Source organism: Rattus norvegicus, chromosome 1 (assembly GCF_036323735.1).
Source record: "Rattus norvegicus strain BN/NHsdMcwi chromosome 1, GRCr8, whole genome shotgun sequence".
NCBI classification, from domain to species: domain Eukaryota; kingdom Metazoa; phylum Chordata; class Mammalia; order Rodentia; family Muridae; genus Rattus; species Rattus norvegicus.
Window position 1 is genome coordinate 106,817,370 of NC_086019.1, and position 27,502 is coordinate 106,844,871.

Sequence of the window (27,502 nt, forward strand, 5' to 3'; positions counted from 1 at the left end):
CATCTCTAAGTCATTGACCACGCTGTGCTTTGGCCTGGAATGCACCCCCGTCCCCCAGGCTTTGTGCAATTTTCAACATCAAGTGTCACCTCCTCCTTGGAACTCCCTGGTCACCTTCAGATCATTCTCTAGGTGGCGATCTGAGAGATGGATGTCAGTCCTTTATCCGACTGCCTACAGTGGTTCTCCATTTTAATCCAAGGAACAGCTGAAGCTGTTTCCAGAGACACTCAACCTCCATTACTTTCTATCGGCTGTGATGGGCTTTTCTTGCCTTTCCCCCTAGATGCACCCTAGACATCCAGACAGTGACTTTGAGCACAGAAGGGTCCATCAGTATGTGTCGGAAGGTCAAGAATATTGATCTGGAGGCCCTAAGCTGTGTCTTTTCTTTTGCCTAGGAAAGATAGAGAGACACGCTAGGACTCCTGCTTACCCTCTAGAAATCTCCTTTCCAGGTAGTGGGGAGGAAGGAATCAGTATGACTTACTCCCTGGCTGCCTGGGAGGGTGGTGTGGTTATCTGCTGGAGGACCTGCTGCCTCTCCCTGAGTGTATCAGCACCATGGTGGAGTGTCGGGCTGAGCTCCCCCAGGTATCATTAAAACGACTACTGGCTACTGAGTGCCTACTATGTATGGGACAGCACTTTGTGTATTCCCACTGTATTGCTTTATTTAATCTTTGTGGCCACCATGGTGAGTGGTGGGCATTTTTGATATGCCAATAATCTAGAAGGACCAGAAAGAATAAGTAACTTATTTAATGTCACTTAAGAGGTGTGTTCTTCAAATGAGGCTCTGGCCAGTTCCAAAGTCCAAACTCCTAGAATAGAGAGCCTTTGCTCTGGGGGGAGGCGTAGAAGATGTTACTGAAAGAGGAAGAGGACTTAGGGCTCTCACTGCAGGTCAGCCAAAACCCAGGTTCATGCTCTGTCAGTGCAGGAATCACAGAGGAGGCACAGTTGGACTTGGAGGGTTTCTGTCAGTCCTGCCTTTGGTGCACTGTGGAGATTAGTCTTTCCTGAGGGTGTGTGTGTGTGTGTGTGTGTGTGTGTGTGTGTGTGTGTGCGCTGCCTCCTGAACTCCCTTGCTCTGTGCAGAGCTCACTCCTGGCTGTCATTGTAACTGTTGATGCCCATCTCAAAGAGAGAAGCAAAGAAGACCCCTGAAAGCCCCTCTAATAGTAGGGGCTCCTGGGGATTGAGAGGTGGCTCAGAGGTTAAGAGCACACAGCGCTCTTGAAAAGGCCCTGAGCTCAGTTCCCAGCACCTATATCAGAGGTGCTTACAATGACCTGTAACTCCAGCTCTACAGAACACTGTCTTCTGGCTTTCATAGGCACCTGCACTCACACGGCATATACTCACACAGACATATACATAGTTAAAAATAAAATAAAAGTAGTCAGGGCTCAAGTGATTTTTCTCCTTCAGCTCTTGCTGGGGGGGGGTCTCTATCAAGTAGGGATATGTCTCAACCAGCTTGTTCACCATGTGTCTGCCATGCCCACCCTTATGAAGACTTCTGGCCCTCTAAGAGTTCTTTTGGTACAGTCAACATTCATGGAAGACTTGGAAAATAATGTGTTGGTGGTCCTGAATCTTATCTTTTCATCTACACGAGCACCTTGGGAGTTACTGTTACTGCCAATCAGGAATTAAGGGTGCTGAGGGGTTCGGGGACTTTCATGTCACCACACAGCTCAGTCACTCTTGACAGGAGAGGATCTAGCCTATGGTCTGGTAGTTCAGAGAGCCAGCATTCTGCCTGCATTGTGTCAACCTGGAAAGTGACCCCATCTGTTTCCTATCTCTTTGCTAATGGGAGGAACAGCAGCTCCATGAGGCCCATGACGTTGAAGCTTTGAGGAGGCTGGGAGGACTTGGGGGGCTACTGAGTCATTTTTCGTGACTCATTTGCTCTTTCTTGAGGGAGGAAGAAGTGTTTGGGAAAGAAGAAGAGAGGGGAGAGAAGGGGAGGGGAGGGAGGGCGGGCAAAGATGGTCGGAGAGAAACAAGAGGGTATCTTGTAGTGGCTTTTGATGGACTCTTAGGAATCAGAATCAATATTTCTTGCTTTTGGCCTCACTTGCAATCCAGTCTGTTGGTAATGAAATGTTTTGCTTCTGTGCAAATATTCTCCTGTCCAGATTTTTATTTATTTACTTAACTTATTTATAACCTACCCCAATCCACAAAGGATCTGAGGTGGCTTGCCACAGAAGCAGAAACCATAAACAATGTTAAAATATCAGTGAGGATAAAGAACCAGGGCCAAGGAAAATGTAGATAAATGTTGAGAGACTGGGGCAAGGCTCAATAATTACAGCTGATTTTATTGAGTTCTTCCTGTGTGCAAAGGAATTCACCTGCGCTATCTCACTAAATCCTGACAAGAGCCCTGTGACATAGGTCCTATTAATATCTCCAGTTTGAAGCAGAGAACTGGGGCTCAGCGGAATGGAATACCACCACAAAGCCATGTACCTTAAAAGTGGTAGAGCCGGCGTATGAGTACAGTTTGGAACTGGGAGCCTTGCGCTCAGCCACTGTATTTCTCTGAGGGAGAAAGGGCTGTGACTACATTGTCCTCAGGGACCTCTTAGGTGCTGTAATGAGGCTCGGATTTGAGTCCGGTCATCTTGGAAGCTAAAAAGAAAGGAGAAACGCCATCCTGTAGCTATAACTCATCTTCTCTGGGTTTTACTGAATTATTACTCTCTCAGCAAGACATACTCTCCATGACTGTTCTCATTCCCAAGCCCTTCCTGCTCCCTTTGGCTGTCTTGATCTGCCTCTGTTTCTTTCTTTTACATCGGCTTATTTTCCCTTCTAACATATTGCATCCCTTGTTTACAAACTACATTGTAATAGTCAATATCTCATTTGTATTTCTTGGGAGATTTTATAATATGTTCTAGATGAGCAAATTTATGAATTATAAATTAGATGATTTCTTTAATAGAGTCTGTGGTGGTTTGAATTGGAATGGCCCCCATAGACTCATGTGTTTGAATGCTTGACCTATAGGGAGTGGCACTATTAGGAGGTGTGGCCTTGGTAGAGTAGGTGTGGCCCTGTTGGAGGAAATGTGTCACTATGGGGGTGGGGCTTTGAAGTGTGCTCAAACTATACCCAGTGTAGCACACAGTCTTCTGCTGTATGAGGATCGAGATGTAGAATTCTCAGTTCCTTCTCCAGCACTATATCTGCCTGGTCTCTGCCACAGTTCCTGTCACGACACTGGACCAGCTCTAAATTAAATGTTTTCCTTTATAAGAGTTGCTGTGGTCATGGTGTCTCCTCATGGCAATAAAACCCTAAGACAGAGTCACTAGTAAAATTTGCATTTTTTATTCTTTATAATTATGTATACATACTCATAATTATAATACATAGTACATATAATTATGTGTGTATGGGTTATGCACACGTGTGTGTTGGTATCTGAAGAGGCCAGATCCCTTTGTTGGATCCCACTGGGATTGGAGTTAAAGTCCCGTAAGGAGTGAGCTGCCTGAGAAGTTTGTTGAGAATTGAACTCAGGTTTTCTGAGTTCAGAAAATAAGAGCAGCAAATACCCTTAACCACTGAGCTATCTCTCTAGTCTCCAATAAAGCCACTATTTAATGTCCATCTTTTCTCACTGGGATATAAGGTCCACATGGGTAGGCGTATTTATCTGTTTGTATCGTTGTTATAGTCTAGGTGTCTGTCTGATGTACATGGGATACAAAGTGAATCTTTGTTGAACGAGTGGCATTGGGGAAGAAATAGATCAACACACCTGATTGTCACTGTAGGCTACTGCTTTTGTAGCTCCCAAGTCTTGTCTGTTCCCCTTTATTTACTTGCTTCTATAAAGAGGTGGAGGTCGCCCCAGCTCTTAGGTCTTTGGTGCTTTCTGAAGACAGAGCCTTTATGTTTGTGTAGCCAGTGATGTAGCAGCATTATCATTGTAGGTCACTGTTTAAGCCTCCTACAAATCAACTATGTGAATGAACTTTATGAACTCTCTCTCTCTCTCTCTTTTTTTTTTAATTAACTTGAGTATTTCTTATATACATTTCGAGTGTTATTCCCTTTCCCGGTTTCCGGGCAAACATCCCCCTCCCCCCTCCCCTTCCTTATGAGTGTTCCCCTCCCAACCCTCCCCCCATTGCCGCCCTCCCCCCAACAATCTAGTTCACTGGGGGTTCAGTCTTAGCAGGACCCAGGGCTTCCCCTTCCACTGGTGATCTTACTAGGATATTCATTGCTATCTATGAGGTCAGAGTCCAGGGTCAGTCCATGTATAGTCTTTAGGTATTGGCTTAGTCCCTGGAAGCTCTGGTTGCTTGGCATTGTTGTACATATGGGGTCTCGGGCCCCTTCAAGCTCTTCCAGATGAACTCTCTTTTGATGGGATGTTGTGATAAAAGGTAGGTGTTATCTGACCATCAAAATCAACAAAGTGGATCATATTAAGAGACTAAAAATAGTGTCCTGATGTTTCACTCAGATGTGTGTGTGTGTGTATACATATATATACATATATATATATATATATATATATATATGTATATATATATTTTAAAGAATTTGGAGCTAGGCCTGATGTTGTGGTAGTAGAGACAGAAAAGTAAAAAAGCACAGCTGTTGTGTGAATCAATGGATTTCCAGAGACAGGTGACCACTCCTGGAGTTCGATTTCTTAGATGTAAGCCTGAAGAGTGAAAAGATGATCAAGGTCATTAGCCAGTTTTTTTAGAAGATAACCTTAGCTGAGGATAGATCACTGTGGTGTGCACAGTTGGAGTGTGCATGGCGCAACCCTGCCCCCCCCCCCAGCCCCTGTTCCCTACAGATTACACCATGGCTTAGAGAATGGCCTGCATCACCTTGTTAGCTTATAAGTAAAGGCTAAGTTACTTGGCTCCTGATCTCAGAATATATCAGAAATACTTACTCACAGCCCAGCATAGTAATCCTAGCACCCTGGCAAGAGGCAGGGCATCAGGAACTCAAGGTCAGTCTTGGATACATAACAAGTTCTAGGTTAGCATGGGTTACTGGAAACCCTGTCTAAAACAAAACAAAAGAAAGTAAAAACAAAACAGTCAACCAAACAAATGTAAAACCCAACCCAACCCAACCTAATCTAACCAACAACCAACCAACCAATCAACTAACCAACCAACCAACCAAACAACCAAACAACCAAACAACCAGACAACCAACCAACCAATCAACTAACCAACCAACCAACCAACCAAACAAACAAACAAACAAACAAACAAACAAACAAACAGACAACCAACCAACCAATCAACTAACCAACCAACCAACCAACCAACCAACCAACCAACCAAACAACCAAACAACCAGACAACCAACCAACCAATCAACTAACCAACCAACCAACCAACCAACCAACCAAACAAACAAACAAACAAACAACCAGACAACCAACCAACCAATCAACTAACCAACCAAACAAACAACCAAACAAACAAACAACCAAAACTAAATTTTCTCAGCTACATGAAAATTGAAATGTTTATTGTTTGGGTTTTCTTACAAACCGTAGTAACTACTAGATCCTTTTCTGTGGGTTTACTCTGAGTGCCCTACTGCTGCTCGGGGCCTGGTATGCATTAAAGAACATCCAAATTCCTGGCTTTCATAGAACTTACATTCCAGTGGAGGGGGCCCACCAGCAATGGATCCCAACAAAGCAACAAACAGCAAGACAATTCAGACCATGGCAAGGTGCAGAAGAGAGAAAGAAAGGAGGCAGGCTTGATGGAGAATGGAGGTAGAAAGGCACAGGTCTCATTAGGTGTCCTGAGAAAAGTCTCCGAGGGAGAGAGCTCATCTGAGCTGCAACAGGAATTGGCCATCCAGCGTGCCAAGGGTGGACCTCTTTCTACGAGGAATAAGAGAGACAAGGGAGGGGAGGAATACATGAACTAGAACGTACAGGGATCTGGGAAAGTATAGGAATTCGATCCTAATATATGGAAGTTACTGGAGGGTAGTGGTCTGAATAGGAAAAAGGAGTCCCCATAGGTGCACACATTTGAACGATTGGTCCCCAGCTGGTAGTGCTGTTTGGGGCGAGATTTAGGAAGTGTGGCTTTGCTGGAAGAAGCGTCACTGGGAGCAGGCTTTGAGGGCTCTGGTTTGCTCTCTGTTTGGTGTTGTGGTTGCCACATAACCTCTTGGCTTCTTGTTCCTGCTGCCTGCCTTCTCACCAGGATGGACTCTTACCTCCGTGGCACTGTAAATAAGAATAACTCATCTGTAGGTTGTCTCGGCCATCTTGTTTTATCACGGCAAGAGAAAAGTAACTAGAACATGGAGTTTTCCTCTTGGAGGTAGAGAATAATGAGACAGGAGACCAAACAGTGGTTTTCATCTTCTTTCTTTCTTTTTTTTTCTTTCTTTCTTTCTTTTTTTTTTTGTTCGGAGCTGGGGACTGAACCCAGGGCCTTGCGCTTGCTAGGCAAGCGCTCTACCACTGTGCTAAATCCCCAATCTCTGTGGTTTTCTACAGGGCAGCATCATCACAGAAATATTGGATCCCTGGTCTTTTCTATTTGAAAGGTCCCCAGAGGCCATCCAGGGCCACAGCTTTCCCAATGGCTGTGTCTTAAAGTCTTATGGGGCACCTGTGAACCATATAGGTATTCTGAGGCTCCCCCACCCCCTGGACAGCTACTCTAGTGAGAATGAGGTGAGCCTTGGGGATAACCAAGGCCCCTAGAGGCTCTGCTGATGACCCAGGATTGGGAGCCAGCACCTTACTCAGGGTCCTTCACCTCAAGTGCAGGGGACTGAGGCACAGGGCAGAGAAATACCTTGTGAGACTTCTCACAGTGACTATAGCCTGACTGTTTTCTGGTTCTGAAACATAGTCCTTGGCAGTGAGGCACAGAAATGGCCAGCCCGGGAAGGTTGTGAGGAAGACCACATGTGGAGAGAGGCTGAAGAACCTAGGGCTGTAGGGTTAATAAAACCCCTAGAATACACGAGAACCTATTTCTACTTCTCAGGATCAGGAGGATAGACACCCTGTTGACTGACCTTTGAGTGTAGGTTTCTGCTGGCTAAGGAAGGGCCCACTGCAGTTGACAATCAGAACCATACACAAGACCCTGTTAATCCAAAATGAGCAAACGTTCACCACACCCAGCATCCCAGAGGGCTGTGAAGCTCAGCCATCATTTCCCTACACTCATCTGCTAATACATGCAGTGTGTGAGGTACCATTTAAAGCACACTGCATATGCTAGCTCACTTAGCTCATACTTTAAGGATATGGAGTAGGACCCAGGCCAGGAAGCTAAAGCTCAGGGGAAATGGGTAGCAACCGATGTCTACATTCAGATGTTCTAGGTCCTAAAACACATTTGTGCCTCTTGTTTAATTTCCCCTCACAACCCACAAGTGCCTGTAAAGACAGAAAGTGAGAGCAACTTTCCCGTAGACGCATAGCCAGAAAGTGGCAGAGTCTTTGGAGGATTCTGGCATCCATCTATCCACCCATTCATTCATTCATCAAACAACGCACCGGCTGTTGGGGACCTGGCAATGCAAGGGGCCACAGACTCGTTGGTAAACAAGCTAGTTTCTCTTCTTCAGGGGAGAGTAGAGAGTGCCAAAGTGGATGATGGGAAGGTAGACAGACAAAAGGCCCCCTGAGACTGCTCCTTTGGAAGAGGTCTTGTGTGAAGTCCCAATGGAACTTTTAAAGGGGATCCAAGCCAGTCCTGTCACAAGCCATTGGGGCTAAGCCCCACTACTGGACTTCAATCAGCTGAGCACTTACTCTCCTGGGACACTGAGTCCTGAATGGCAGGAAGGAGGGTCAATGGTAAGGTGCCCGTGCATGCCGGGTCTTGGGTTAAAGCGTGCTATGGTTTGGATGCCCTCGTCAGGCCCATGGTTTAAACATTTCCCTTCAGTTAGCTGGCTGAAGCAGGTGAGTGGGGGTAGGCCTTTGAAGGGGATAACCCAGCTTCTGGGACTCTATTGCTCTCATAGCCTCCTTCTTAACCATACAGGGAGGGACTCCCACCCCAGGCTCACAGCACTATGAACACTGTCCTACCTTTCCCATTGTGATAGACAAAAGTCATCTGAAGCCATGAGCCAAAATAAATCCCCCCCAGTTAATTTGTTCTGTCGGGCACTCTGTCACAGGGATGCCCAAGCAAAAAGTACGAAGAGTTTGGATTTCACCATGAGGGCAAACAGGCTTAAGATTTTGCGTTTTCTGTATGTGTACATTCTTCAGCATCACACTGTCTGTGGCCGTCCCTCTGGCTCCTCCTCCCACCCTTAGTCCCCTCAGTCCCTCATCTTTCTACGTTCATCTCTCTTTTGTGTGCATGTCTTCTGCAGGTGTCACCGTCGTCTCTGAGTGTTCATAACTGTAACAGCCATGCCATGTTCAGGTGACAGCATTTTATAACGCTCCTCTCCCTTCTCTGGCTCCTACAACCAGCCCTTCCACTTCTCTTCTGAAAGGTTTCTGGGCTTTGGAGTGAGTAATATAGATGTCCCTCCTGCAGTGGAGAACTCAGCAATCCCTTCTCAGTGTTTTAGTGCGTTCTAAGTCTCTGCTCTCATGTATGCCCATGGCTGAAAGAGGCTTCTTGTACAAAATCTGAGAGCTACATCAGTCTGTGTTAATAAACACAAGCAGTCAAAGGCGTTCAACTGCGAGTCTATTAGCAATACACCTGTAGCATCTCGTGTTGATTCTCCCATAGGCCCAAGACCTCCCTACAGTACAGACATGCCCTCCTTCCTGTGGACCAGGCCTCTGATCACTACAGGGTTTTAAGCTGGGCACCTGTGTTTTATGGAGGAAACTCTGTGCTATGAAGGATGGACTGAAGAGACTGAGAACAAAGAAAGGGAGAGAGGGGGAGGGGGAGAGGGAGAGGGAGAGAGAGGGAGAGAGAAGGGGGAGGGGGAGAGAGATAGGGAGAGGGAGAGAGAGGGAGAGAGAAGGGGGAGGGGGAGAGAGATAGGGAGAGGGAGAGAGAGGGAGGGAGAGAGAGAAGGGGAGGGGGAGAGAGATAGGGAGAGGGAGAGAGAGGGAGAGAGAAGGGGAGGGGGAGGGGGAGAGGGAGATGGAGAGAGAGAGGGAGAGAGAGAAGGGGAGAGAGACATGGGGAGAGGGAGAGAGAGAGAGAGAGAGAGAGAGAGAGAGAGAGAGAGAGAGAGAGAGGCTGATGCAATGTGGGTGAAGTTCATGGATATCTAGACTTGGAGGAAGGTACTTTGGATGGAAAGAAGCAATCAGAGCTAAGAGATGAAAAGGAAATAGAAGAGACAGGGTTTGTAGTTGGATGAGGGTGGAGTTTTGAAGACTTGGGCACTTGGGTTAGAGGTTGGAAGAAGACTGGCAGGGAGGGTAGACATTTGTGTTCCCTGTGGACAAGTTTGAAGTTCCAATGAGACAGGAGTGTGTGTGGGGTGCAGATGTCAAACTTGGCTTCTGGAGATCATGATTGTCCCATGATGCCTTGCTAATTTTCTTCTGTACAGACTCAGAAACCCAGAGAGAATGAAATGAATCTTACAGGTCCATTCCTTTCCTTCTCCTCCCACTCCCCCCCTTTTTATGTTTTAGATGAGAAACAAAGCAGAGAAAAGTCTTTTGTGAGGTCATAAAGTAAGGGAACATTGAGGTAAAAATTGGAACTCAGGGCTTTCCAAAAGAACCTTTCCTTACCATGTACGGTGCCCCGGATCAGAGGGCAAACAGGGAAACATCATAAATAGTTGCCATCATTTAAGAAAAATCTGAGCATTTTAATTCTTTCAACTCTCTCTCCCTCCACAAGTCTCTGTCTCTGTCTCTGTCTCTGTCTCTCTCTCTCTCTCTCTCTCTCTCCATCCATCTATCATCTGTCTGTCTATCTATCTATCTATCTATCTATCTATCTATCTATCTATCTATCTAGTGACAGGGTCTTTCGTATTCCAGGTTGGCTTTGAGTCACTATTAGCCAAGGATGGCCTTGGGTGTCCCAGCTTCCTGCCTCCACTCCTAGTTCTGGAATTTACAGCACACACCACCATGCTTGTTTATACGATGCTGAAGATTGAACCTAGGACTTTGTGGATAGCTGGCAAGTTTCTACGACTGAGACACATCTCCAGTCCCCAGTTCACATTTATTTAAAAGCCCCAGAAAGCCCCAGAAAACAGTCATACTGGACAGATAGACTTCATCTCTCTGCAACAATGACCAAGTGGAGCTGGGTAGCAAATGGTGTTTAGAGGGAGGGGTGGCCAGTTTGCTAAAGTCCTTAATCTCATTCTCATTATTGAGGACAAATGCTACTTTCACCCATCAATGTTTCTTCTGTTGCTATTCTTAAGGGAGAAAGTTCCTGTCTGCTGTGACATATCTAACCCGTCTTACCTACCTCAGCTTGCTCCATTTCCCTGGCATCTGCCAACATTCGACTTGGGACTTTTAGACTTCCTCTCAGGACTACATCTTCTGCAAAGTGTAATGTTCGAATGTGGTGGTTCCAAGGGACTATTTGGCTGTTGGCTCCAAGGTTCTCCATGCCTGCCCTTCAGAAGTAAGTAGGGCTATTGACAAATGCTTAATTGTTCTTTAGTCGGTTTTTGAGGGATTGCTCACCCTCGACTCTCCTCTCCTTGAATTCTGATTTATCTGAACCTTGTGAGGAAATGCCTTTTGTCTTGGGAGTGAGTTTGTCCTTCATGTTTGATTGGAAACAAAATGAACACTTCAAACAATTCAGTATAGCCTCAGTTTCTAGGGAGGCAGAACAGTCACTGAGGCTGCCTGAAGACTAGGCCATGGGAACCTTCATTCATATCCTCAGCCCCTCCCCATCTCTTTCTTACTTCCTCACTGCCTTCTTCTAGTCTGCCTCTGCCTCCATTCTCCCCTCCTCCCCTCCTCTCATCTTTTGAGCAAAAGTGTCACAATGGCTGATCTTTTCTATAAAGGCTAATTTTAGACACCAAGAGTTGTTTATTATAATTATTATTATTGTTGTTGTTAAGAAAATAATAATTTTCTTACTGGTTTGATGTAGCTAAGCCTGGATTTTAACTTCTGATCTTCCTGCTTCCACCTTCTAAAAGTTTGATTTTGAAGCCATGTTCTGATCCAATGAGTTATTTTTAAAGGCCATCTCCCATATCCAGTCAAAGTCTCAGTGAAATAACCTGGATTTTAAGTCAGATGCTGTGAATTAGCTGCAATTGAAGGAAGTCAAGACAGGACCTCAGGTAGAGTGAGATCCTTGAGACAGAAGCTGATGCAGAAGCCATGGTGGAGTGTTGCTTACTGGCTTGCTCATCATGGCTTCCTCAGCCTTCTTATAGAAATATGGGTGAAGGGATACTTAAATGAACATGGGTGATAAAAAAATTCTTCCCTGTATAACTTGCAGACAGCTTCACAGAAAGTCTTTCCCTAGCAATTGTTTACTGCTTGTATAATCTTGGGAGGGACCATGTTTATCTTACAGCTTTCTATGATTCCTGTAAGTTTCATGAATTTCCTAAGCACTGTAAGTAGCTTCTTGAGCTTTATAGGCCTCCTTTATTCAGGAGGGACTGTGTTAATTTCAGAGGCAATAGATTCACAATGCCTGATATTCTTGCAGTCTCTTCTAGCTTTACCACTTACAAGTGTAGCAGAGATTTAGAAAGTGTGCTGGATAGTTTCATGTCAACTAGACACAAGAGTTATCTGAAAGGAAGAAACCTCAATTGAGACAATGCCTCTATAAGTTACATCTATAGGGCATTTTCTTAATCAGTGATTGATGGGGGAGGGCCCAGCCCACTGTGAGTAGTGCTGTCCCTGGGCTGGTGATCCTGGGTTCTATAAGAAGGCGGAGGAAGCCACAATGAATAAGCCAGTAAGCAGGACTCCACCATGGTTTCTGCATCAGCTCCTGCCTCCAGGAACTCACTCTGCTTGAGGTCCTGTCTTAACTTTATTCAATAATGAACAGCAATGTGAAGTGTAAACCAAATCAATCCTTCCCTCCCCAGGTTTCTTTGGTCATGGTATTTCATGACAATAATGGTAACCCCAACTAAGACAGAGAGCAAGGCCTTGTCGATAGGACTTTTGAAGGACTCTGATTCATGGTGAGCCAGGCTCACATTTTGGGCTTCGGTGGTATTTATTGTAGGTCTAAGGCTGCCTCTGGGTCTCTTCAGTCTAACAGTGACAAGGATTTATACACACTGTTCTCACCGAGTACCGTTTACTGCCAAGTTCCTTGTTTGTGTGAGGATATACCTATTAGAACATTCTCTATGTTGTCAAAAAGGGGCAATGCAGAGCCTTAATAAGTCTCAGTGCAGAATCAGCTCCAGTCTCTGCCGCAGTCTGAGTTGAGGAACATGTTCGCCCCCTGCTGGCTTCCATGCAGAAGATCTAAACCACGAAACACTGGATTCTGAAAATCTTGTGTTTGCGTAATCTGCAAGGCAAGACTTTAAACGAGGACATAAATGTCTATAAACACCTTGGAGGGTGGTTGTCATTGGAACTTACATTTTCTTTCCCAGAGATGAGTACTTTCTTGATTGCCCATCTTGCTGTTCCTCGGTTGCTGTGTTAACAGTTCAAATAGAGTTCAACACCAAGGACCTCCAGGTGTCTGTCTCTGGGTAAAAACAATGGGCAATAATTTCTCTGCTGCTGGAGAAGCAGATGGTGATTTCCTAAAGCATGCTATAAAATGGGAGTGGAGAGGAGGTCGACTCACTTACTAAAATGGCAAATATTGAGTCTATAACTATGTTCCAGGAGTTGTCCTAAGTGACATAAGTGACATAAGTGTCCTAAGGGCAGAGTTGTAAGCATCTCCTGGGGCTGAGGAGAGGTTCAGACGTCAAGAGCACTTGTTGCTTTTGCAGAGGACCTGAGTTTTGTTCCTGGCACCCACATCGAGGTTCACAATCATCTGTAAGTAAAATATCTAGAGGATCTGATACTCTTTTCTGGCCTCCGTGGGTACCAAACACACACACACACACACACACACACACACACACACACACACACACACACTCACACACACACTCACACACACACTCACACACATTGCAGTACATATACATATATCAGCAAAATACACAAAATTAAATGAAGAAAATAATAATAATAATAATTATTATTATCAAAACTCCTAATACATTTGGAATATACTGGAGGAAGTGGCTTTCAGTGTTGTGCTCAGAGGAAGAATTTCAGGAATTCTGTGATTTTGGCCAGGGACTCAGGGTGTACTGATGCTTGCACATCACAGTGGAAACAATCGTGGACTCTCATGGCACCACTGGTGTGCCTGAGCACTGTGCGCTGCTCTGGGCCCTCAAGGTAGACTTAGGGAGGTTGGCTCAAAGTCTATTCTGCCAGGTATTAAAGGTCCTGGGTGCAGTTGTGGGAGAAGGAGAAAGAGAGAATAGGTAACAGCTAAGGGTGTGCACTTGCACACCCTCAGCCGAAAGGCCTGCTAGAGGCAACTTCTCCCATTATCTTTATTTTAGAGATGGGATAACTGAGACCCAAAGAGAAATGCTTGGTCTGAAATTTGAACCAAAGTCATTAGAGATCAAGTAAAATCTACATCGATGAGTGGAACACACGCACGGAATAAGTGCAAAGAGTGATTCCCACTTGGATTAAAAATATACATGGTTACCTTTCAGGCATGAGACTGAGTTTTTTTTTTACATTTTCTTTGGTATAAATTGGTGCCTTAGACTGCTTTACAAAAAGGATGCAAACTAAAGGTAAAATAAAAATTAAACTATTCAGAATAACTTGCACCCTCAATGATTTAAAGAAACAGGTAAAACCCAATGTATACAAATGTATGCACACGTGCACATGTATATATTTTCTTTCCCAATTTCCCATATCCCGTACATTTTATTTAACTATTGGAGCCACTGCTCGTTTTCCTAATGTGTAGTTAGGGTCTGAGCATATAGCAGGATTGGTCTTCAAGGGCTTCTTGTGTGGGGCAATACAACTGATCCTAGAGAGTGCCCTGCAGTGGTGAATGAACTCTAAGCCCAGTGCTGAGATGGAGGAATCCCAGGAGGAACCCCTCCCCCTGCTGAGTCCTGGGTTGGATGTCAACTCTGGGGAGATGACTTTGTAACTGACTCCAGTGTATCAAACCACAGATTTTGGTGTTTGTTGCCACAGCACCACCTTCTGACTATTCCGACTAATAGAGTAACACACACACACACACACACACACACACACACACACACACACACACACCATCAGCATCTCAGGATGTATAGTCACTTTCAGAAATGACCACGTTAAATTCCTCTGATAATGAAGAGTCACTCTGCGGTTAATTTCAAGTCAAGCTATAAAAAAAAAAATAAATAAAAAGGTCACTAGTTTGTAATGAGAAATTAGCTGGATGTTGGGAGAGATCTTGAAATTTCATTTTCTGCTCACACGAGATCATATAGGCATTTATCTAAACCACTCAGTACAAGAGAGTGGCCTAATCCAGTGGTTTCCAAGCTCATGATGATCAGAGACACCAGGGGAACCTTTAACTCAGACTCCCAAGTTTCAGTTCTGGAGTTTGGGCGGTGGAGTGTCCTAGTTAGCTTTAATTATCAACTTGACACAGCCTAGAGTCATCTGAGATGAGTTCGCACTACCCTGTCACAGGATGGCCAGGATTTTTGATGGCCCCAGTGGGCTCATGGCTCCCGCTCCTGCAGTTGGTCCTGAAATCATTGGCCCACCCCCTCATTTCTCTACAGCTCACTGTGGACTCTTCCCATTTCAGACAGTGTCTTGGCTGGTCTGGCAGAATGATGAAACCCTAATTCCTGAGAGTCTTAATCCTATTTTATTGTCTCCTTGGTGGGCCATTGTGGCTATATTTTACCGATTTATAGTTAAAGTTGGGATGAAAATAATTAGAGACATCCAGTTATAAACTCACTCCCAGGTGTCCCCACTCTGTGGCATCCATTCCTTCACATGATGACGAGTGTGGCTCCCGGCAACATGGTGAATCCTTTCTTTGATGGTCTGTTGGCATGCATGGACAGGAGACTAGGGGGCAGCCATCACATCACAGCCAGGGAAACTTTTATTTGTGTAAGCATCGTCCTTAGTGTGATGCCTGTAGTCTAGAGTTGCAGGTGTGGGAAGCCAAATGGCCCCAGTGGGCCTCTGAGAGTGATATTGACTGGGGCTATGCCTGATTCCATCTTTTAACTCTTGAGCCAAATATTTTACTCGTGGAGGACTCTCCACTCAACTGGTCCTTGGCTTGAGGACATCTGGATCCTCAGAGTGTCTAGGTGACCTTACTGCTGCTATCAGTCCTACCAGATGTGGCACAAATTATGATTAGTGGATTCCATTGTGCCTGGTGTTTTCTTCCTTAGTTGCTCAAAGACTCCTTGGTCTAACATGGTGCCATATGTGTAACAAGGGCACCGTTTCATGGAGGTGAATGATATATATCCTGCAGGGGTGGGGCTAGGATGAGGAGAAGGAAGGAAACTTGGATATCAGTTTTAAGATCAAACTTAATGTTTACAGCTCACATACCTTGTTCACCTCATCTTGATTTTGAGCATGACTTTGAACCCGTGGCTAATGGTGCTAGTGGAGACACTCTGGGCAGGAGTGACACGTCCTTATACCAAGAGCATACATCGGTTTTACTCAGGATGATCTGATGCTGTTTTCTGGATACAAGGTTCCAGCTATTACCCAGGGTTATGGGCAGCCCTTGAGGCCTCGATGTTGGCCTTTGTTGTTTTCAACTTATGGGTCGGTTGGTTAGTTTTGCATTAATACAATGAAATGCCGGGGATGCTTATAACTTTACAAAGGACAGTTGAACAGTTTGGGGGTTCAAGATGAAGTTTTGGGGTTCATTTGTTTGCTATCTCGTGAAGTGTGTGTAGGAGCAAAACACTCATACACACAGACATACACACACACGTGCACAAACAGGAGGGGGGATCAGGAGGGAGGGAGGGAGGAAGTGAGAGAGAGAGAGAAAGAGAGAGAGAGAAAGAGAGAGAGAGACCTTTCTTCAAGGTCACACCTTTAATGACCAATCTCCTACTATTCCTCACTTCTCACAGTTCACTCACCTCCCAGTTACTTGTCGCTGAGACCAAGCTCTTAGGATATGGACCTTTTGGGGACATTAGGAATATTCAAAGCCAGAGTGGCAGTCCAGTAGCTAGACCAAGCTTGATCGAGGGATTACTGCTGTGTATAACTTTAATTTCTGCCACCATAGCTGTTTCTACGTGATCTCACTGTATCTATAGTGGAGTGGTCACAGACACAGGCCGGCAATCTTGGCTAGGATTAGTCAGGTGTTTCAAGCCTTCTTTAATTTGCAGCGTGTGCCCTCTGGTGGACATTAATGTGTACTACAAACGAGGAGCGCAGAGGTTCGTAGTATCATCAGAGTTGGGCAAACATCTTAACAAGCTAATTAAATTTATTATTTAATTTTCACATCTGTATGCTGTATGTATATTTTCATGTGGGTGTGGATATATATCTCTGTGTGTAGAGGCCTCGTTGACCCTGGGTATCTTCCTTGATTTCTCTTTATCTTATTTTTCGAGACAGGCTCTCTTACTAAATAAACCCAGAGATCACCAATTTGTCTAAGCTGGCTGGGGTCTCTGCATCTCTTTCCACTGGCTCCTCACAGAGGACACTTATGCTAGGCTCTTGGCTGCAGACACAACAGAGTATCATTGACAGTGTCAGGGATTGCTTCTTGCCCAAGGGATGGGTCTCTATGTGAGCCAGTCATTGGTTGGCCATTCCCTCCATCTCTGTTCTATCTTTGTCTCTGCACATCTTGTAGGCAGGACACAGTTTGGGTCAAAGATTTTGTGGGATGGTTGCTGTCTTTGTCCTTTCACTGGGAGTCATGCCTGGCTAAAGGAAGTGGCCACCTCAGGATCCACATCTCCTACTGCTTGGAGTCTCAGCTAAAGCTGACTCCATAGACACTCTGGAGTCTCTCCTAACTGGTAGGGTTTTCTCAAGGAGGTGGAGGGAGGCAGGAGGATCATGAGTTTGAGGCCAGCCTAGGTGCCGTCCATCTCTTAGAGTTCTTTGCCTTTTAGGCAGATTGAGGGCTAAGTGACCTCTCCCATGGCAGTGTGTTTTCTAATTCGATAATCTCAGTGAGTCATCTTTTCGGGCAGGTGAGGAAGCAACAGACATTTACATATAGAAAGCATGTTATAAACGTGACGATACCACACACCCTGCCAGAACCTGGTACTGCCAGCACAGCAGTTAACGACTGAGAAGACGGGGACACCTTTCATAGCCAGTTGATACAATACGTGTTGGGGTAGGCTACCCCAACAGGCATCAACCTGGCCCAGGTGGTATCCCAGACCAGAGATATCCACCTTTGATGGTAACATGGGCCGTGGACATAGACACACACAGACATGACTCTCAGCAGCAGCATGGCCAGGACCTCATCACGGCCTAAGGTGGCAGCACAGGCCACTCACCTTGGGATGTTCCTCACCACTCACGTCTCAAGTTTCTCCTCTCTTCCTGTGCACACACTGCTCTGCCTCCCTCCCTCCCTCCCTCCCTCCCTCCCTCCCTCCCTCCCTCCCTCCCTCTCATCTCTCCACCACATAACTTGCTCATCTTTGTGGCCCCCAGGTCTTTGGGTATCTTCCAAGCTGACCGTGAGCCACATGGCAGCCAGGTGGGGGCTTGAAAAGGACAATTGTAAGAATATTAAAAACTTCTGGAGATTTTACTTATTTTTATTTTATGTGCCTAAGTGTTTGGATGTGTGTCTGTGCATCATGTGTGTGCAGATGAAGGTGCCAGATCCCATGGGACTGGAGCTGCCGAGGGTTGTGAATCATTACGTGGTGCTGGGAGCCAAGCCAGGGTCCTCAGGAAGAACAGGCAGTGCCGGTAAGTTAAGTGCTGAGCGATCTCTGCAGCCCACTATGAGAGTATTTACTTGAGTAAACAGAAGGGATACAACCAAACCCATCATTTGTTACATCATTGCAGAGCAGACGCAAACTGATGAAAATAAGGGGGACGAGTTACATTGACGAACAGTCATTATTGGCTAAGATAAACATTTCCATAAATTCGGTTCAGGACCTGAAGTTCTTCTCCACTAAACTTCTTGTTCCATATCTATCTTAATGTAAGTGTAGTTTCAAACATGGTTATCCAGTGTCTCCTCTTTCCTGTGCTAAAAACACCCTCTGAATTGTGAAGATGCACACCATCACAGCCTACAAGCATCAAGGGGATACTGTGTACCCTTTGGCTTCTCTTGGTCTTCTCAAGTGACTGTCACAACTATTGACACTGACAAGGACACGGCACACCCGTTCAGATGACAACCAAATGAAGACGCTGTAAATCCTTTTCTTGCTCTCATGGGAGATCTTTGTCCCTGGGGGTCCTGCCCCTGTGCTCGTGAGCATTGGCAGCAGAGGAACGAGTCTGTGCTGTTTTGCCCTCTGCTCGTAGAGAGCCAGACAGAGATGCAGAGGATGGGCAGAGGCATCCTGGGTGTGGCTGTGGTCCTCACCCAACCATGGAACAACTATTGTCACACATCATCTGCTGTGGTAAGAACCACAGGTCGTCTAGAAACGGGAACTGAGAGAATGAGTCTGTGGGCAGAAACGGGGTGGTGTGAGCGGTGATAAAATTAGCACTGAGTTTTCATGGGTTGGGCCTATGGAGACGGGTTGCATAGTTTGGAAAACTACAGGTGGGTGGACATGACTCCTTTACGTACCTCTGTCAACTAGAGGATGTAATGTCTAATCTAACCGATTTGTAGACCCCGGCATTTAGAAGCATTCTGCTCACCTTTCCACCCTTGTGCATGATCTTTTTCCTTTCTCTGACTTCATGGCACCAACCTCTAAGACTAGACACGGCTAATGGATCCCAGAGCCCCACCACACCGAAGCTGGCTAGTGCTTGAGGCTCTCCTGGAGATGGCGTTCCACAGACTCCACTCATGCATGGTTGTATGAGAGGAAACTCTGCACCGCTTGGTGTTCTTGTGGAAGACTAGAACATGCCTCCATCCCCTGGCCCTCTGAGGATTATTGAATTGAAACCTAAGGAAAAGCATGTATAGAAAAGATCCTGCCCTCCCACTGCTTGCATTAGCTACACCATGGTGTGCTCACCCTCATTTAACCCTAATGACATTCTAAACCACATCCAACTACTGTCATACTGAAGGGAGGGCTTCCGCCTGTGAATGGGGGTGTGGGAGGAACAAGCTTTCAGTCTATTGACCTACCTAAGGGTGCGGATAACGTCTTTCAGAAGATTCTTTCTAAGTTTTGCTTTTACCTGTTTGTGTGTCATGTGGGGTAAGGATCATGAGCTCTTTTTTTTCCAAACTGGTATTCTGTTCCTTCTTTCTGTCTGTCTGCCTTTCTTTCTGTCTGTCTGTCTGCCTTTCTTTCTGCCTGCCTGCCTGCCTGCCTTCCTTCCTTCCTTCCTTCCTTCCTTCCTTCCTTCCTGTCTGTCTTCCTTCCTTCCTTCCTTCCTTCCTTCCTTCCTTCCTTCCTTCCTTCCTTCTTGGAAATACAGTTCTTACTTTGACATTATGCTGCCATAATGCTATGCTGGGCTTATTCTAGGCTACATTTTGGCCCCATATGTCTATAACTGATTCTGGAGTTTGGAACTTATTCTGGAAATAATTCCCTTCCCTCTCAAAATTTTTTGCATAAATTTAGACTCTCTGTAGGTTCTACAGAAACATGAATTTGGGTTGGTGTTTCTTATTTCATGGAATCTTTAGATACAGTAGGGGACCATGGAATCTTTAAAAATAATGAGTCTCTGAATCCAGGAACAACTATATCTCCTCAGTTATGGAGGTTTTCTTTTTCTCATTCAGGTCTTGCCCACACTGGCCACACTTTGTTAAATGTATCCTGATTTCAGGATTTTGAAGCCATTGTGCATGATACAAAAGTCCTTTTACTGCTACATAATTATAGGTTCATAAGGCGCTGTCAGACATTTAAAAATGACCCATGCCTTTATCACCCAGTTGTTTACCACAATGGCATTTTACACACATGCAGTACGGCATGCAGGCAGGGATTAGAATTAGTAATATATATTATTCTTCTTTGAATTATGTTCTCAGAGTGTTGAATTGTGTTTAACTTTTTTTTCTTTCTTTCCTTCAAAATATACCCCATTCCTATTTCCTCCACAGCTTATAAGATGTCATCTACAAAATTTAGTTTGATTTTGCTTCTGTTTGCAGGATTGTTGTGGATTCTCTGGCAGCCTTTAAGGCTTTCTCCATGATTTTTCTGTAGAGTATATGCAGAGGAGCGACTCTTATGTCCCCCAAATGTACTCATGGTCGCCTTAGGCCTCAATGAGAATGTAGTTGGAAATAAGGCCTGTGGGTGGTTCTTTAGGTTGAATGGCATCACGGGTATGGGACTGCTGGCAGGCCAGGACAGTATGAGGGCACTGGCTCTCTTTCTGTCTTTTGTACAAAGAAAGGAAGGCCAGATCAGACTTTGCTGTCCACAAGCTTCGCTACTGGACTTCCCATCCTCTGGAAGAAGCATGAGAAAGAAATTGCTCTTGTCAAAGCTGCTCGGTCTTTGAGATTTTGTTTGGTAGACATGCTGACTCAGACTGTATGAAATCTGTAGGTGTTTTAAAATATGTTTATCCTGGCTTTCTTGGCAGGGAGATTTTGATGTTCTTAGATACTTTCTTTGACACCTCTAATTATTTTGGGGGACATTCTGAAGTGTTATTTATTTTGGTTACTCTCCTTCATGCCCTTATGAACTACAGGTACGTGTAGATTTTATCTCCCAGCTCTTATGTAACTTGCCCGCCCCAGCACTTTTCAATCTTTTAGCATTATTTTTGGGTAACTTCTTTTGAATCTATCTTAAAACTGACTGCCTCTTTTTGACGTGTGTCAAGTCTAGTGATGGGCCTGTCATAAGAATTCTCTATATTTGATGTCTATGTTTTGTGTCTGGCATTTTTCATTTGCTTTTTCTTATTTGAATGTGTGTGTGTGTGTGTGTGTGTGTGTGTGTGTGTGTGTCGTGCATGTGTATTACATGAGTGCCTAGAACTGGAGTTACAGACAATTGTGAGTCACCATGTGGGTGCTGGGAAGTAAAACCAGGTCCTTTGCAAGAGCCACAAATGCTCTTCACTGCTGAGCCATCTGTCTAGTCTTAGAATTGCGTTCTTTGGAGTAAGGTGAGCTTTAGGGACCCTGGAGACATGCTCACTTGTATTACCAACCAGGAGTAGGAAAACAATCATTGGGGCTTTAAGACTTGGGTATTGATGTGAAATTAAAATATAAAGACTTATCTAGTGTAAAAATGTCAAAACACCTGGATAAAATGATCTATTTCCTTATTAACAGGAAACAGCCCAATCTGGCCTCTAAAACCTTTGAATTTCCTCCTTCCTTCCTTCCTTCCTTCTTTCCTTCCTTCCTTCTTTCCTTCCTTCCTTCCTTCCTTCCTTCTTTCCTTCCTTCCTTCCTTCCTTCCTTCTTTCCTTCCTTCCTTCTTTCCTTCCTTCCTTCTTTCCTTCCTTCCTTCCTTCTTTCCTTCCTTCCTTCTTTCCTTCCTTCCTTCTTTCCTTCCTTCCTTCTTTCCTTCCTTCCTTCTTTCCTTCCTTCCTTCTTTCCTTCCTTCCTTCCTTCTTTCCTTCCTTCCTTCTTTCCTTCCTTCCTTCTTTCCTTCCTTCCTTCTTTCCTTCCTTCCTTCCTTCCTTCTTTCCTTCCTTCCTTCCTTCCTTCCTTCCTTCCTTCCTTCTTTCCTTCCTTCCTTCCTTCTTTCCTTCCTTCCTTCCTTCCTTCCTTCCTTCCTTCCTTCCTTCCTTCCTTCCTTCCTGTGTGCATGCTTTGCTTCTTAATGATTTAAAGCTGCAGCATTCCCCAAAGGCTGTGAATATTCGCCCTCCCACTGTTCTGGGTTCCTTCTTCCTTTTCACTCAGTGCTCTCTTCTGCTTTCAGACACATACCATAGGATTTTATTATTTGTAAAGAAGAACATTTGCAGGAAAATGGATGGAGCTGGAAATCATTACGTGAAGCAAAATAAGCCAGACCAAAAGACAAGCATCACAGTGTTAACCGTTAAAGACGTATCTAATGGGGGGAGGTAGAGGCTCTTCACTGGCCCAGTCTGCTTCTTCACCATTTCCTCGGTTCCTGAATGACGAGTTCTCCCCTCGTTCATCCACAGGCATGTTTCGTTGAGCCTTCTGGGGAACCACCTCGAGGGTCTGCCACTGTTGCTGCCGCCCAACTGTAGCAATGAGGAAGTGAATGCCAGGGTTGGTGCAGCTGTTAACTGCACAGGATGTAACTGGACGGAGCTGCTAGAAAGACCCTGAAACTAGTACAACAGTAACCAGTAAATTCTAAAGCAAGCCACAGATAAAGGAGACCAGTACTGCAGGTAATGGAGTCCACTGGGAGCTACAGAGGATCATGATTGGCAGGCTGGTCTGGTCTGGTGCAGGAACCTTTTGTATTCCAACACCCATGAGTGGAAGACAGGAACTGTCACAGTGGGCCAAAGTCAGGATGGTTCTTGAAAGGCTTCAGTGCCAGGCCCACTTTTTATTCTCATTTTATACTCTAAAACCACACTGTGGGGTGGGCAAGCAAGCAAGATTTTACAGAAGTGAATGTTGTAGCCAGCTGGTTATTACGGGCAATGACCCATTGTTTTAGCTGTATCTCCAGGTCATTCTGATCCCGTAGTAATAAATATTAAAAAAAAAAAAATCTCGGCATGGGGTTTTTACCCACCCTGAACCATTTATGTTCCTAGATGAAAACCACACAGTCTTTATATTTTTAAATATGCCTTAGGTAGTACAATAGCTGGGTGGCTGCCTACCCTCCACGCTGTTAGAATCAACCTTCCTATCGATAACCCAAATTATTACTTACTATATTTTATCTGGGCTGCTCTTAGCTCCAGCTGGCTAGCCCACATGGCCACGTGTTTTATGGCTCAGCTAACCCACGGTGGCTCTCTTTTCTCCTCTCCTGCAAGTTCTTCTTCTATTCTACCGAGGCTTCTCTCTGCTTCTCCTGAGCCTACCAAACCTTAACTCCACCTACGTCTGCCCAACTCTTGGCTTTCCTCATCTTTATTCATCAATCAGAATTAACTGGGCCAGGGTCCTTCCATGTCTTAAGTGTGGACTCTTTGAGACAGTTTTGGGGGTCCCAAATTAGCATTAGAATTCAAGCCCATTAGGCCAATCCACTACATGTTCCAAATAGCAAATGATGTCATGCTTAGCAAATAGGCCGTACAAGTAGTGCATTAAGTAAATCACTAAATAAATCAATAAATCAGTACTTAATAATTGGTCTTTTCTATTGTAGTCTACTTCAGTCCCTCCTCCTCCCCGTCTTCACACCTTGTGGATCCATGTTGAAGAAATGGGTTGATGCTCCTGGTGTATCAGCTGCATTGTGCTCCACTGACTTTCTTTTGGCCTCACTCCTTTAATAACTTCTTGGCATTTCTCCCATACTATTGAGTGGATTGCTGTTGATACGCAGGTAAGGGCAGGTGAGACATAAGGCTAGAGACTGTGATTGGACAGTGAAATCGTAGGTGTGGCTAAGTTTTTTTCAGAGAGACTGGACAGGGGACAGACAGAAGGACAGAGAAAGGTGGACGAAGAGAATGAACTTGAAATGTCCACAGGTAGCTATAAAAATCACAGAAGGGATAGAATAATATAGGACAATTTGTCCAGTCTAAGTGGGCAGCTTATATCAATACCAATTGGCTCTGAGTTCATTGTGTGGGCGTTTTGTGAGTTGAGAATTTACTGTTATAAATCTGACTGAAATGACAAGCTTCTAGAGTTTTGATTTTACTGGGTTACAGGGATTTGTGACAGCTAGCTGCAGGGGGCAGATGACTGGGAAGATAGTAGAAGTTTGGAGACAGGTGAACGGAAACAGGGAAGACAGTGGCTTACAGCTCCCAATGGGGGAGGGGAGACTGGGTCACTAGAGCATGGCCTGTGATAGCATGGATTGTTTTTTTAATATTCACCACAACACTATTGTTGATGGATTGGAATAAAAACAGCATTTCTCATTTAAAACCACGGACATGTCACCCTTTCCCAGTACTAATTGTCCAATCCTCTGGGTTTTTTTTTGAAGGAACATTGCTGTCAATGAATCCATTTCATTCCGAAGAGTGACTGTTTTCCTGAACAATAGTTCAGTTTTTCTTGATCTGAGTAGAGAGCTGATGGATGTTGAACTTGTTGGATGCAAGACAGGTGAACACACAGGCGTTCTCTTGTTTCTTGAATTCGAGGATATTAAGTATTGCTGGACCTCACTTCTTGGCGGCACATCAAAGTCAGGGGCCAAGAATACGAGCCCACAACTCCTGAGTATCAGGTGCAAATACCCTTGGAGAGGCAAACTGTGCACCAGTAGGAGCTACTGTTCTTTGAACAGTAACTATTCTGAGTCTGGCACAGCCCTTTTCATTTCGCACATACTGGGTTTTTCCCATGTCCCAGTTAAACCTGTCCCTTTGTGTTGTTAATCTGGGGTTATTGATGTCTACTTCAGGATAAGTAACCGGCTTGCATGCAGGCATACCCAGAAACTCTGATCTAGGTGAAGGAGCTCAGGGCTGGCATTTACAAAAGCCAGCATTTTAAGACATGTCTTCTCCAGATGAAAGGCTTTTAAAAATGGTTGGTGTAGCTGCCTTTGGTTGCTTTGTGGGCTCTTTCTGCCCTTCTCCACACCTTTTCTTCCACCTTTTCAACCCTCCAACACTAGGTAAGAGAGAAAAAAGGATAGAGGGGAGAGGAAAGAGATCCCTGAATGAAGTCAAGAGACAGAACGGGGGAGAAACTGTTGTTAGACTATCCCTGCTGATCAGGGGCATCGAGTTCCTTGGGACAAGTTTGATTTTTGCCATTACAATATCTAATTTCTTATTTTTGGGCTTTTTTTTTTCTGTGCATGACTGACTACATAAAAAACCTTGACCAATAGCAACCACCAACCAACCACCAACCAACTACCAACCCCCCACCTCTCAGGGCCCTAGCATTTATACACTCTCTGAAAAGTCCCTAGAATTCCAAATGTCATACAATCACGGAAACTATCTGCAGTTGGTAAAACTACGCCTCTGTTAGAGCACGAGGCAAATCATAGTCAGCTGCCATGATCACTCCTAAGCAGCCCCACATCACACACCTGGGATTAAAATGAAAACATATTCTTATAATATTGCTGTTTTCTTTTTTAAGAAACCAAAATTTCATAATTGTCATTACAGGCCTGTTTCCATTTTCTGTATTATTTCTTTCTGGTCTCCCCCAACCCTGCCCTACTAAACCAAAGTCCCTTTATGGCCTTAACTCCTTGTCTGCCCGCTGAGCTCCCTTGTAGGCTCCATTCCATTCATTTTTTTTCAAATTTTATTTTTCTTGGTATTATTTTTAAGTATTTACATTTCAATTGTTATCTCGTCCTCCTCCCCCTGCTTCTACGAGGATGCTCCCACTCGAAGTCTTTGCGTGACCAGTATTTAAGATAAGGCCCATAGGTTACCCACAATCCATAATCATTTATTCGTTCTCGGGCCACACCCTCACACTGTCTCCATTCCGAGGTAGTTTTGAGCTGGTCAGTTTCAGAGTCTGGTCTAGGCTGTCGAAATCCATTCTTGGCTTATGTCTGCAGCAGTCTGGGTGTGTGGGTGTGGTGTTTCCACTGCTTGAGACCTGCATCTTTAAGAGCCAAGAGACTCTTTTTTTTGTGTGTACAGTGTCAGCCACCCTTTTCAAGAACCTTGGAGACAGGTGTGTCCGCACTCTGGGAGGTCCTTTGAGTCCTTTGGGAGCAGTAGAGGTGGGTGACCAAACATTATTTCAAAAGGAGAGGCCATAGAATGCACGGCAAACAGTACAAGTGTCAGAATTTCTGGCCAAGGGAGGTCTTTTTCTGGGCGACGTTTGGCCAATGCTGTTTTAAAGTCCTAGTCCTTCTCTCAGCTAGTCTGAGAGTGGGGGTGGTACCATGGGCACAAGGTCCAAGTAAACCGTGTGGGCAGGAAAAGTGCACATCGCAATCAGCAAGTATTGGTACCCCCTGCTGGGTTGGTGGCACTTATGTCCACTTCCAGATTTTGAATTCGGTGACTCCTGCTTTGTGTGAGCATGGGGCCTCGGGTCCCTACTTGGGACTGTTCCTAGCACATCACAGATGGGCTTTGCTTGCTTGTTGGGTCAATGCTGACCTCAGGATCAGCGCTTGTCTTTACAGTGATTCTTTTAGAGCGGTTTTCCCAGACGGGCTGTTTCCTGAGTTTGTCACCCAAGGCTGGGAAATGTTATCTCAGGAATAATTAATATTTTCCCACCTGTGGTATTCGGCCAACCTTCCTGGTTTTTAGTAACCCCTTCGTCAATGATTAAGACATACCTTCTGGGAGGTGATGGAATGGGACTGCTGGGCTATGTCTTCATGGACTGGACCTTGGCTCTTTGTGTGAACCTGGCAATGGCCACTGCCACAGCCAGGATGCCCAGACAGCTTCTAGGGGCTGTAGGGTTTGGCCTCTGTTTTTATTTCTTCGGCCCATGAGATAAACAGTTCCCTTTCCTGATACATTGTCACTTTGAGTCTCTTGATGTGAGGGATTAGTCCTCCTGTTGCAGGATTAACTCCCATCTGTAAAAGCTTCCACATCTGGATCATGGACCAGCTTGTCCTTGAGGTCCTGCTGTGAGAAGAAAAATCTCTTATTAAATTTCTCCACTATCTCAGGTGACAGTGGTAGTGGTGGTGGTGTTCTCCATTTTTTTTTAGGCAAGTATGTGGCTTGGATAACACAGCTGTCATCTTTATGGATGAGGGGAGGGCTGGCATTTCCTTCAGTGGAATTCCCATTGGAACAGGCTCATCACATACCAAACCAGGGTCTGGAGGAGCTGGCGGGCCCAACGAGGCTCGTGAACATGATGTCAGGTGGATGCCATTAGAGGGACAGGATCAGGTGGTCTTGTGACTACCTCAGAGCTGTGTATCCCTGGCAATTGAAGTTGGTATGGAGGAAGAATCATGGGAAAATTTCATCTTCTGGGGAAGCTAATGGAGGTGTTCCCTTGGTGTCTTCAGGCTTAATTGTCTTCGCAGCCAATGTGGGCTGGGGCTGGGAAGGTTCTGGTAGCAAAGCCATGCTAGAGGGCACTGGGCCAACAGATATCCTGGATCAACACACGGGAACTGATCTGGGTGGCCAGGTGATTCCATACAAACCTCCCAGACTCTGGTAATCAGAGGTAAATCTAGAGTCCCCTCATATAGTCAGGGGACATCAAAGGAAGTCCAACCGATTTCACGG

At 45.1% G+C, this 27,502-nt stretch overlaps 2 long non-coding RNA genes across 3 annotated transcripts; one reads left to right on the forward strand and one right to left on the reverse strand.

Moving 5' to 3' along the window:
- Positions 1 to 5,506: 5,506 nt before the first annotated feature.
- LOC134483119 (uncharacterized) lies at positions 5,507 to 10,756 on the reverse strand. The gene is made up of 2 exons (XR_010060051.1): positions 10,431 to 10,756; positions 5,507 to 6,262 (listed from the first exon to the last, which is right to left on the reverse strand). It is a non-coding gene; the product is annotated as an uncharacterized LOC134483119 (long non-coding RNA).
- LOC120099813 (uncharacterized) lies at positions 9,211 to 24,456 on the forward strand. 2 transcript variants are annotated; one of them, XR_005499063.2, is made up of 6 exons: positions 9,211 to 10,134; positions 10,388 to 10,592; positions 17,893 to 17,995; positions 22,328 to 22,543; positions 23,488 to 23,667; positions 24,286 to 24,456. It is a non-coding gene; the product is annotated as an uncharacterized LOC120099813 (long non-coding RNA). The 2 variants fall into 2 exon arrangements; XR_005499062.2 differs by lacking the exon at positions 17,893 to 17,995.
- The last annotated feature ends 3,046 nt before the right edge of the window (positions 24,457 to 27,502 follow it).